We start from the raw sequence: 13,293 nt of genomic DNA, 5'->3' as shown, positions 1-13,293 counted from the left end.
TTAAATTTTATTGCCGAAATCGCTTTTTCTCGCCGAGATAAGCACGTTTTCTGAAATGCCGCTCTCCCGTCACTCTGGTTAAAGTGTTATGAAAAAAAAGGCTGTTGGGGGCTAGGGAGTATCGAGTTGATCATTATACATGAAGAAATAACCAATTTCATCGTTTGGTTTATGTTTTACACGCGTTTTAAATTTTATTGCCGAAATCGCTTTTTCTCGCCGAGATAAGCACGTTTTCTGAAATGCCGCTCTCCCGTCACTCTGGTTAAAGTGTTATGAAAAAAAAGGCTGTTGGGGGCTAGGGAGTATCGAGTTGATCATTATACATGAAGAAATAACCAATTTCATCGTTTGGTTTATGTTTTACACGCGTTTTAAATTTTATTGCCGAAATCGCTTTTTCTCGCCGAGATAAGCACGTTTTCTGAAATGCCGCTCTCCCGTCACTCTGGTTAAAGTGTTATGAAAAAAAAGGCTGTTGGGGGCTAGGGAGTATCGAGTTGATCATTATACATGAAGAAATAACCAATTTCATCGTTTGGTTTATGTTTTACACGCGTTTTAAATTTTATTGCCGAAATCGCTTTTTCTCGCCGAGATAAGCACGTTTTCTGAAATGCCGCTCTCCCGTCACTCTGGTTAAAGTGTTATGAAAAAAAAGGCTGTTGGGGGCTAGGGAGTATCGAGTTGATCATTATACATGAAGAAATAACCAATTTCATCGTTTGGTTTATGTTTTACACGCGTTTTAAATTTTATTGCCGAAATCGCTTTTTCTCGCCGAGAAAGCACGTTTTCTGAAATGCCGCTCTCCCGTCACTCTGGTTAAAGTGTTATGAAAAAAAAGGCTGTTGGGGGCTAGGGAGTATCGAGTTGATCATTATACATGAAGAAATAACCAATTTCATCGTTTGGTTTATGTTTTACACGCGTTTTAAATTTTATTGCCGAAATCGCTTTTTCTCGCCGAGATAAGCACGTTTTCTGAAATGCCGCTCTCCCGTCACTCTGGTTAAAGTGTTATGAAAAAAAAGGCTGTTGGGGGCTAGGGAGTATCGAGTTGATCATTATACATGAAGAAATAACCAATTTCATCGTTTGGTTTATGTTTTACACGCGTTTTAAATTTTATTGCCGAAATCGCTTTTTCTCGCCGAGATAAGCACGTTTTCTGAAATGCCGCTCTCCCGTCACTCTGGTTAAAGTGTTATGAAAAAAAAGGCTGTTGGGGGCTAGGGAGTATCGAGTTGATCATTATACATGAAGAAATAACCAATTTCATCGTTTGGTTTATGTTTTACACGCGTTTTAAATTTTATTGCCGAAATCGCTTTTTCTCGCCGAGATAAGCACGTTTTCTGAAATGCCGCTCTCCCGTCACTCTGGTTAAAGTGTTATGAAAAAAAAGGCTGTTGGGGGCTAGGGAGTATCGAGTTGATCATTATACATGAAGAAATAACCAATTTCATCGTTTGGTTTATGTTTTACACGCGTTTTAAATTTTATTGCCGAAATCGCTTTTTCTCGCCGAGATAAGCACGTTTTCTGAAATGCCGCTCTCCCGTCACTCTGGTTAAAGTGTTATGAAAAAAAAGGCTGTTGGGGGCTAGGGAGTATCGAGTTGATCATTATACATGAAGAAATAACCAATTTCATCGTTTGGTTTATGTTTTACACGCGTTTTAAATTTTATTGCCGAAATCGCTTTTTCTCGCCGAGATAAGCACGTTTTCTGAAATGCCGCTCTCCCGTCACTCTGGTTAAAGTGTTATGAAAAAAAAGGCTGTTGGGGGCTAGGGAGTATCGAGTTGATCATTATACATGAAGAAATAACCAATTTCATCGTTTGGTTTATGTTTTACACGCGTTTTAAATTTTATTGCCGAAATCGCTTTTTCTCGCCGAGATAAGCACGTTTTCTGAAATGCCGCTCTCCCGTCACTCTGGTTAAAGTGTTATGAAAAAAAAGGCTGTTGGGGGCTAGGGAGTATCGAGTTGATCATTATACATGAAGAAATAACCAATTTCATCGTTTGGTTTATGTTTTACACGCGTTTTAAATTTTATTGCCGAAATCGCTTTTTCTCGCCGAGATAAGCACGTTTTCTGAAATGCCGCTCTCCCGTCACTCTGGTTAAAGTGTTATGAAAAAAAAGGCTGTTGGGGGCTAGGGAGTATCGAGTTGATCATTATACATGAAGAAATAACCAATTTCATCGTTTGGTTTATGTTTTACACGCGTTTTAAATTTTATTGCCGAAATCGCTTTTTCTCGCCGAGATAAGCACGTTTTCTGAAATGCCGCTCTCCCGTCACTCTGGTTAAAGTGTTATGAAAAAAAAGGCTGTTGGGGGCTAGGGAGTATCGAGTTGATCATTATACATGAAGAAATAACCAATTTCATCGTTTGGTTTATGTTTTACACGCGTTTTAAATTTTATTGCCGAAATCGCTTTTTCTCGCCGAGATAAGCACGTTTTCTGAAATGCCGCTCTCCCGTCACTCTGGTTAAAGTGTTATGAAAAAAAAGGCTGTTGGGGGCTAGGGAGTATCGAGTTGATCATTATACATGAAGAAATAACCAATTTCATCGTTTGGTTTATGTTTTACACGCGTTTTAAATTTTATTGCCGAAATCGCTTTTTCTCGCCGAGATAAGCACGTTTTCTGAAATGCCGCTCTCCCGTCACTCTGGTTAAAGTGTTATGAAAAAAAAGGCTGTTGGGGGCTAGGGAGTATCGAGTTGATCATTATACATGAAGAAATAACCAATTTCATCGTTTGGTTTATGTTTTACACGCGTTTTAAATTTTATTGCCGAAATCGCTTTTTCTCGCCGAGATAAGCACGTTTTCTGAAATGCCGCTCTCCCGTCACTCTGGTTAAAGTGTTATGAAAAAAAAGGCTGTTGGGGGCTAGGGAGTATCGAGTTGATCATTATACATGAAGAAATAACCAATTTCATCGTTTGGTTTATGTTTTACACGCGTTTTAAATTTTATTGCCGAAATCGCTTTTTCTCGCCGAGATAAGCACGTTTTCTGAAATGCCGCTCTCCCGTCACTCTGGTTAAAGTGTTATGAAAAAAAAGGCTGTTGGGGGCTAGGGAGTATCGAGTTGATCATTATACATGAAGAAATAACCAATTTCATCGTTTGGTTTATGTTTTACACGCGTTTTAAATTTTATTGCCGAAATCGCTTTTTCTCGCCGAGATAAGCACGTTTTCTGAAATGCCGCTCTCCCGTCACTCTGGTTAAAGTGTTATGAAAAAAAAGGCTGTTGGGGGCTAGGGAGTATCGAGTTGATCATTATACATGAAGAAATAACCAATTTCATCGTTTGGTTTATGTTTTACACGCGTTTTAAATTTTATTGCCGAAATCGCTTTTTCTCGCCGAGATAAGCACGTTTTCTGAAATGCCGCTCTCCCGTCACTCTGGTTAAAGTGTTATGAAAAAAAAGGCTGTTGGGGGCTAGGGAGTATCGAGTTGATCATTATACATGAAGAAATAACCAATTTCATCGTTTGGTTTATGTTTTACACGCGTTTTAAATTTTATTGCCGAAATCGCTTTTTCTCGCCGAGATAAGCACGTTTTCTGAAATGCCGCTCTCCCGTCACTCTGGTTAAAGTGTTATGAAAAAAAAGGCTGTTGGGGGCTAGGGAGTATCGAGTTGATCATTATACATGAAGAAATAACCAATTTCATCGTTTGGTTTATGTTTTACACGCGTTTTAAATTTTATTGCCGAAATCGCTTTTTCTCGCCGAGATAAGCACGTTTTCTGAAATGCCGCTCTCCCGTCACTCTGGTTAAAGTGTTATGAAAAAAAAGGCTGTTGGGGGCTAGGGAGTATCGAGTTGATCATTATACATGAAGAAATAACCAATTTCATCGTTTGGTTTATGTTTTACACGCGTTTTAAATTTTATTGCCGAAATCGCTTTTTCTCGCCGAGATAAGCACGTTTTCTGAAATGCCGCTCTCCCGTCACTCTGGTTAAAGTGTTATGAAAAAAAAGGCTGTTGGGGGCTAGGGAGTATCGAGTTGATCATTATACATGAAGAAATAACCAATTTCATCGTTTGGTTTATGTTTTACACGCGTTTTAAATTTTATTGCCGAAATCGCTTTTTCTCGCCGAGATAAGCACGTTTTCTGAAATGCCGCTCTCCCGTCACTCTGGTTAAAGTGTTATGAAAAAAAAGGCTGTTGGGGGCTAGGGAGTATCGAGTTGATCATTATACATGAAGAAATAACCAATTTCATCGTTTGGTTTATGTTTTACACGCGTTTTAAATTTTATTGCCGAAATCGCTTTTTCTCGCCGAGATAAGCACGTTTTCTGAAATGCCGCTCTCCCGTCACTCTGGTTAAAGTGTTATGAAAAAAAAGGCTGTTGGGGGCTAGGGAGTATCGAGTTGATCATTATACATGAAGAAATAACCAATTTCATCGTTTGGTTTATGTTTTACACGCGTTTTAAATTTTATTGCCGAAATCGCTTTTTCTCGCCGAGATAAGCACGTTTTCTGAAATGCCGCTCTCCCGTCACTCTGGTTAAAGTGTTATGAAAAAAAAGGCTGTTGGGGGCTAGGGAGTATCGAGTTGATCATTATACATGAAGAAATAACCAATTTCATCGTTTGGTTTATGTTTTACACGCGTTTTAAATTTTATTGCCGAAATCGCTTTTTCTCGCCGAGATAAGCACGTTTTCTGAAATGCCGCTCTCCCGTCACTCTGGTTAAAGTGTTATGAAAAAAAAGGCTGTTGGGGGCTAGGGAGTATCGAGTTGATCATTATACATGAAGAAATAACCAATTTCATCGTTTGGTTTATGTTTTACACGCGTTTTAAATTTTATTGCCGAAATCGCTTTTTCTCGCCGAGATAAGCACGTTTTCTGAAATGCCGCTCTCCCGTCACTCTGGTTAAAGTGTTATGAAAAAAAAGGCTGTTGGGGGCTAGGGAGTATCGAGTTGATCATTATACATGAAGAAATAACCAATTTCATCGTTTGGTTTATGTTTTACACGCGTTTTAAATTTTATTGCCGAAATCGCTTTTTCTCGCCGAGATAAGCACGTTTTCTGAAATGCCGCTCTCCCGTCACTCTGGTTAAAGTGTTATGAAAAAAAAGGCTGTTGGGGGCTAGGGAGTATCGAGTTGATCATTATACATGAAGAAATAACCAATTTCATCGTTTGGTTTATGTTTTACACGCGTTTTAAATTTTATTGCCGAAATCGCTTTTTCTCGCCGAGATAAGCACGTTTTCTGAAATGCCGCTCTCCCGTCACTCTGGTTAAAGTGTTATGAAAAAAAAGGCTGTTGGGGGCTAGGGAGTATCGAGTTGATCATTATACATGAAGAAATAACCAATTTCATCGTTTGGTTTATGTTTTACACGCGTTTTAAATTTTATTGCCGAAATCGCTTTTTCTCGCCGAGATAAGCACGTTTTCTGAAATGCCGCTCTCCCGTCACTCTGGTTAAAGTGTTATGAAAAAAAAGGCTGTTGGGGGCTAGGGAGTATCGAGTTGATCATTATACATGAAGAAATAACCAATTTCATCGTTTGGTTTATGTTTTACACGCGTTTTAAATTTTATTGCCGAAATCGCTTTTTCTCGCCGAGATAAGCACGTTTTCTGAAATGCCGCTCTCCCGTCACTCTGGTTAAAGTGTTATGAAAAAAAAGGCTGTTGGGGGCTAGGGAGTATCGAGTTGATCATTATACATGAAGAAATAACCAATTTCATCGTTTGGTTTATGTTTTACACGCGTTTTAAATTTTATTGCCGAAATCGCTTTTTCTCGCCGAGATAAGCACGTTTTCTGAAATGCCGCTCTCCCGTCACTCTGGTTAAAGTGTTATGAAAAAAAAGGCTGTTGGGGGCTAGGGAGTATCGAGTTGATCATTATACATGAAGAAATAACCAATTTCATCGTTTGGTTTATGTTTTACACGCGTTTTAAATTTTATTGCCGAAATCGCTTTTTCTCGCCGAGATAAGCACGTTTTCTGAAATGCCGCTCTCCCGTCACTCTGGTTAAAGTGTTATGAAAAAAAAGGCTGTTGGGGGCTAGGGAGTATCGAGTTGATCATTATACATGAAGAAATAACCAATTTCATCGTTTGGTTTATGTTTTACACGCGTTTTAAATTTTATTGCCGAAATCGCTTTTTCTCGCCGAGATAAGCACGTTTTCTGAAATGCCGCTCTCCCGTCACTCTGGTTAAAGTGTTATGAAAAAAAAGGCTGTTGGGGGCTAGGGAGTATCGAGTTGATCATTATACATGAAGAAATAACCAATTTCATCGTTTGGTTTATGTTTTACACGCGTTTTAAATTTTATTGCCGAAATCGCTTTTTCTCGCCGAGATAAGCACGTTTTCTGAAATGCCGCTCTCCCGTCACTCTGGTTAAAGTGTTATGAAAAAAAAGGCTGTTGGGGGCTAGGGAGTATCGAGTTGATCATTATACATGAAGAAATAACCAATTTCATCGTTTGGTTTATGTTTTACACGCGTTTTAAATTTTATTGCCGAAATCGCTTTTTCTCGCCGAGATAAGCACGTTTTCTGAAATGCCGCTCTCCCGTCACTCTGGTTAAAGTGTTATGAAAAAAAAGGCTGTTGGGGGCTAGGGAGTATCGAGTTGATCATTATACATGAAGAAATAACCAATTTCATCGTTTGGTTTATGTTTTACACGCGTTTTAAATTTTATTGCCGAAATCGCTTTTTCTCGCCGAGATAAGCACGTTTTCTGAAATGCCGCTCTCCCGTCACTCTGGTTAAAGTGTTATGAAAAAAAAGGCTGTTGGGGGCTAGGGAGTATCGAGTTGATCATTATACATGAAGAAATAACCAATTTCATCGTTTGGTTTATGTTTTACACGCGTTTTAAATTTTATTGCCGAAATCGCTTTTTCTCGCCGAGATAAGCACGTTTTCTGAAATGCCGCTCTCCCGTCACTCTGGTTAAAGTGTTATGAAAAAAAAGGCTGTTGGGGGCTAGGGAGTATCGAGTTGATCATTATACATGAAGAAATAACCAATTTCATCGTTTGGTTTATGTTTTACACGCGTTTTAAATTTTATTGCCGAAATCGCTTTTTCTCGCCGAGATAAGCACGTTTTCTGAAATGCCGCTCTCCCGTCACTCTGGTTAAAGTGTTATGAAAAAAAAGGCTGTTGGGGGCTAGGGAGTATCGAGTTGATCATTATACATGAAGAAATAACCAATTTCATCGTTTGGTTTATGTTTTACACGCGTTTTAAATTTTATTGCCGAAATCGCTTTTTCTCGCCGAGATAAGCACGTTTTCTGAAATGCCGCTCTCCCGTCACTCTGGTTAAAGTGTTATGAAAAAAAAGGCTGTTGGGGGCTAGGGAGTATCGAGTTGATCATTATACATGAAGAAATAACCAATTTCATCGTTTGGTTTATGTTTTACACGCGTTTTAAATTTTATTGCCGAAATCGCTTTTTCTCGCCGAGATAAGCACGTTTTCTGAAATGCCGCTCTCCCGTCACTCTGGTTAAAGTGTTATGAAAAAAAAGGCTGTTGGGGGCTAGGGAGTATCGAGTTGATCATTATACATGAAGAAATAACCAATTTCATCGTTTGGTTTATGTTTTACACGCGTTTTAAATTTTATTGCCGAAATCGCTTTTTCTCGCCGAGATAAGCACGTTTTCTGAAATGCCGCTCTCCCGTCACTCTGGTTAAAGTGTTATGAAAAAAAAGGCTGTTGGGGGCTAGGGAGTATCGAGTTGATCATTATACATGAAGAAATAACCAATTTCATCGTTTGGTTTATGTTTTACACGCGTTTTAAATTTTATTGCCGAAATCGCTTTTTCTCGCCGAGATAAGCACGTTTTCTGAAATGCCGCTCTCCCGTCACTCTGGTTAAAGTGTTATGAAAAAAAAGGCTGTTGGGGGCTAGGGAGTATCGAGTTGATCATTATACATGAAGAAATAACCAATTTCATCGTTTGGTTTATGTTTTACACGCGTTTTAAATTTTATTGCCGAAATCGCTTTTTCTCGCCGAGATAAGCACGTTTTCTGAAATGCCGCTCTCCCGTCACTCTGGTTAAAGTGTTATGAAAAAAAAGGCTGTTGGGGGCTAGGGAGTATCGAGTTGATCATTATACATGAAGAAATAACCAATTTCATCGTTTGGTTTATGTTTTACACGCGTTTTAAATTTTATTGCCGAAATCGCTTTTTCTCGCCGAGATAAGCACGTTTTCTGAAATGCCGCTCTCCCGTCACTCTGGTTAAAGTGTTATGAAAAAAAAGGCTGTTGGGGGCTAGGGAGTATCGAGTTGATCATTATACATGAAGAAATAACCAATTTCATCGTTTGGTTTATGTTTTACACGCGTTTTAAATTTTATTGCCGAAATCGCTTTTTCTCGCCGAGATAAGCACGTTTTCTGAAATGCCGCTCTCCCGTCACTCTGGTTAAAGTGTTATGAAAAAAAAGGCTGTTGGGGGCTAGGGAGTATCGAGTTGATCATTATACATGAAGAAATAACCAATTTCATCGTTTGGTTTATGTTTTACACGCGTTTTAAATTTTATTGCCGAAATCGCTTTTTCTCGCCGAGATAAGCACGTTTTCTGAAATGCCGCTCTCCCGTCACTCTGGTTAAAGTGTTATGAAAAAAAAGGCTGTTGGGGGCTAGGGAGTATCGAGTTGATCATTATACATGAAGAAATAACCAATTTCATCGTTTGGTTTATGTTTTACACGCGTTTTAAATTTTATTGCCGAAATCGCTTTTTCTCGCCGAGATAAGCACGTTTTCTGAAATGCCGCTCTCCCGTCACTCTGGTTAAAGTGTTATGAAAAAAAAGGCTGTTGGGGGCTAGGGAGTATCGAGTTGATCATTATACATGAAGAAATAACCAATTTCATCGTTTGGTTTATGTTTTACACGCGTTTTAAATTTTATTGCCGAAATCGCTTTTTCTCGCCGAGATAAGCACGTTTTCTGAAATGCCGCTCTCCCGTCACTCTGGTTAAAGTGTTATGAAAAAAAAGGCTGTTGGGGGCTAGGGAGTATCGAGTTGATCATTATACATGAAGAAATAACCAATTTCATCGTTTGGTTTATGTTTTACACGCGTTTTAAATTTTATTGCCGAAATCGCTTTTTCTCGCCGAGATAAGCACGTTTTCTGAAATGCCGCTCTCCCGTCACTCTGGTTAAAGTGTTATGAAAAAAAAGGCTGTTGGGGGCTAGGGAGTATCGAGTTGATCATTATACATGAAGAAATAACCAATTTCATCGTTTGGTTTATGTTTTACACGCGTTTTAAATTTTATTGCCGAAATCGCTTTTTCTCGCCGAGATAAGCACGTTTTCTGAAATGCCGCTCTCCCGTCACTCTGGTTAAAGTGTTATGAAAAAAAAGGCTGTTGGGGGCTAGGGAGTATCGAGTTGATCATTATACATGAAGAAATAACCAATTTCATCGTTTGGTTTATGTTTTACACGCGTTTTAAATTTTATTGCCGAAATCGCTTTTTCTCGCCGAGATAAGCACGTTTTCTGAAATGCCGCTCTCCCGTCACTCTGGTTAAAGTGTTATGAAAAAAAAGGCTGTTGGGGGCTAGGGAGTATCGAGTTGATCATTATACATGAAGAAATAACCAATTTCATCGTTTGGTTTATGTTTTACACGCGTTTTAAATTTTATTGCCGAAATCGCTTTTTCTCGCCGAGATAAGCACGTTTTCTGAAATGCCGCTCTCCCGTCACTCTGGTTAAAGTGTTATGAAAAAAAAGGCTGTTGGGGGCTAGGGAGTATCGAGTTGATCATTATACATGAAGAAATAACCAATTTCATCGTTTGGTTTATGTTTTACACGCGTTTTAAATTTTATTGCCGAAATCGCTTTTTCTCGCCGAGATAAGCACGTTTTCTGAAATGCCGCTCTCCCGTCACTCTGGTTAAAGTGTTATGAAAAAAAAGGCTGTTGGGGGCTAGGGAGTATCGAGTTGATCATTATACATGAAGAAATAACCAATTTCATCGTTTGGTTTATGTTTTACACGCGTTTTAAATTTTATTGCCGAAATCGCTTTTTCTCGCCGAGATAAGCACGTTTTCTGAAATGCCGCTCTCCCGTCACTCTGGTTAAAGTGTTATGAAAAAAAAGGCTGTTGGGGGCTAGGGAGTATCGAGTTGATCATTATACATGAAGAAATAACCAATTTCATCGTTTGGTTTATGTTTTACACGCGTTTTAAATTTTATTGCCGAAATCGCTTTTTCTCGCCGAGATAAGCACGTTTTCTGAAATGCCGCTCTCCCGTCACTCTGGTTAAAGTGTTATGAAAAAAAAGGCTGTTGGGGGCTAGGGAGTATCGAGTTGATCATTATACATGAAGAAATAACCAATTTCATCGTTTGGTTTATGTTTTACACGCGTTTTAAATTTTATTGCCGAAATCGCTTTTTCTCGCCGAGATAAGCACGTTTTCTGAAATGCCGCTCTCCCGTCACTCTGGTTAAAGTGTCATGAAAAAAAAGGCTGTTGGGGGCTAGGGAGTATCGAGTTGATCATTATACATGAAGAAATAACCAATTTCATCGTTTGGTTTATGTTTTACACGCGTTTTAAATTTTATTGCCGAAATCGCTTTTTCTCGCCGAGATAAGCACGTTTTCTGAAATGCCGCTCTCCCGTCACTCTGGTTAAAGTGTTATGAAAAAAAAGGCTGTTGGGGGCTAGGGAGTATCGAGTTGATCATTATACATGAAGAAATAACCAATTTCATCGTTTGGTTTATGTTTTACACGCGTTTTAAATTTTATTGCCGAAATCGCTTTTTCTCGCCGAGATAAGCACGTTTTCTGAAATGCCGCTCTCCCGTCACTCTGGTTAAAGTGTTATGAAAAAAAAGGCTGTTGGGGGCTAGGGAGTATCGAGTTGATCATTATACATGAAGAAATAACCAATTTCATCGTTTGGTTTATGTTTTACACGCGTTTTAAATTTTATTGCCGAAATCGCTTTTTCTCGCCGAGATAAGCACGTTTTCTGAAATGCCGCTCTCCCGTCACTCTGGTTAAAGTGTTATGAAAAAAAAGGCTGTTGGGGGCTAGGGAGTATCGAGTTGATCATTATACATGAAGAAATAACCAATTTCATCGTTTGGTTTATGTTTTACACGCGTTTTAAATTTTATTGCCGAAATCGCTTTTTCTCGCCGAGATAAGCACGTTTTCTGAAATGCCGCTCTCCCGTCACTCTGGTTAAAGTGTTATGAAAAAAAAGGCTGTTGGGGGCTAGGGAGTATCGAGTTGATCATTATACATGAAGAAATAACCAATTTCATCGTTTGGTTTATGTTTTACACGCGTTTTAAATTTTATTGCCGAAATCGCTTTTTCTCGCCGAGATAAGCACGTTTTCTGAAATGCCGCTCTCCCGTCACTCTGGTTAAAGTGTTATGAAAAAAAAGGCTGTTGGGGGCTAGGGAGTATCGAGTTGATCATTATACATGAAGAAATAACCAATTTCCTCGTTTGGTTTATGTTTTACACGCGTTTTAAATTTTATTGCCGAAATCGCTTTTTCTCGCCGAGATAAGCACGTTTTCTGAAATGCCGCTCTCCCGTCACTCTGGTTAAAGTGTTATGAAAAAAAAGGCTGTTGGGGGCTAGGGAGTATCGAGTTGATCATTATACATGAAGAAATAACCAATTTCCTCGTTTGGTTTATGTTTTACACGCGTTTTAAATTTTATTGCCGAAATCGCTTTTTCTCGCCGAGATAAGCACGTTTTCTGAAATGCCGCTCTCCCGTCACTCTGGTTAAAGTGTTATGAAAAAAAAAGTCTGTTGGGGGCTAGGGAGTATCGAGTTGATCATTATACATGAAGAAATAACCAATTTCATCGTTTGGTTTATGTTTTACACGATGCTGAGCTCCAGCTGGAAGTGTAAAAAGAACCGGGCTGGTTAAAAAAAGAACCGGGCGACCCGGTAAAATTGCTTAGCCGGGGCTCTGGAAGCCTAACACGGCGTGATCTTGTCCAAAAAGCCGCTGCTGAGCTCCAGCTGGAAGTGTAAAAAGAACCGGGCTGGTTAAAAAAAAGAACCGGGCGACCCGGTAAAATTGCTTAGCCGGGGCTCTGGAAGCCTAACACGGCGTGATCTTGTCCAAAAAGCCGCTGCTGAGCTCCAGCTGGAAGTGTAAAAAGAACCGGGCTGGTTAAAAAAAAGAACCGGGCGGCCCGGTAAAATTGCTTAGCCGGGGCTCTGGAAGCCTAACCCGGCGTGATACTGTGCAAAAAGCCGCTGCTGAGCTCCAGCTGGAAGTGTAAAAAAAACCGGGCTGGTTAAAAAAAAGAACCGGGCTACCCTGTAAAATTGCTTAGCCGGGGCTCTGGAAGCCTAACACGGCGTGATCTTGTCCAAAAACCCGCTGCTGAGCTCCAGCTGGAAGTGTAAAAAGAACCGGGCTGGTTAAAAAAAAGAACCGGGCGGGCCGGTAAAATTGCTTAGCCGGGGCTCTGGAAGCCTAACACGGCGTGATCTTGTCCAAAAAGCCGCTCGTGAGCTCCAGCTGGAAGTGTAAAAAGAACCGGGCTGGTTCAAAAAAAGAACCGGGCGGCCCGGTAGAATTGCTTAGCCGAGGTCCTGGAAGCCTAACCCGGCGTGATCTTGCGCAAAAAGCCGCTGCTGAGCTCCAGCTGGAAGTGTAAAAAGAACCGGGCTGGTTCAAAAAAAGAACCGGGCGGCCCGGTAAAATTGCTTAGCCGGGGTCCTGGAAGCCTAACGCGGCGTGATCTTGCCCGAAAGTCGGCCTCTATACTTCCATATTAGGTACCAGGCGCTCAGAGCCAACTTGGCAAAAATTTTCTAAGTGCCCACGGCTCTGCGGGGATTGTGCGTCCGACCCGCGCCGGTTCTCCAGCCGGCCTAAAATAACGCAAAACCAGCCTCTCCCCCTGGAGCTCACAGCCAAAGGCGAAACTTTTCTAAGTGCCTACGGCTCTGCGGGCTTTTGAGTCCGCCCCGCGCCGGTTCGTCGGTCGGCCTCAAAAAGCGAAAAATCAGCCTCTCTCCCTGGAGCTCGACTCGAGTTGATCATTATACATGAAGAAATAACCAATTTCATCGTTTGGTTTATGTTTTACACGCGTTTTAAATTTTATTGCCGAAATCGCTTTTTCTCGCCGAGATAAGCACGTTTTCTGAAATGCCGCTCTCCCGTCACTCTGGTTAAAGTGTTATGAAAAAAAAG

Source organism: Syngnathus leptorhynchus, chromosome 8 (genome assembly GCF_054491065.1).
Source record: "Syngnathus leptorhynchus isolate UIUO chromosome 8, UIUO_Slep, whole genome shotgun sequence".
NCBI classification, from domain to species: Eukaryota; Metazoa; Chordata; class Actinopteri; order Syngnathiformes; family Syngnathidae; genus Syngnathus; species Syngnathus leptorhynchus.
This window is presented reverse-complemented; position numbering follows the sequence as displayed.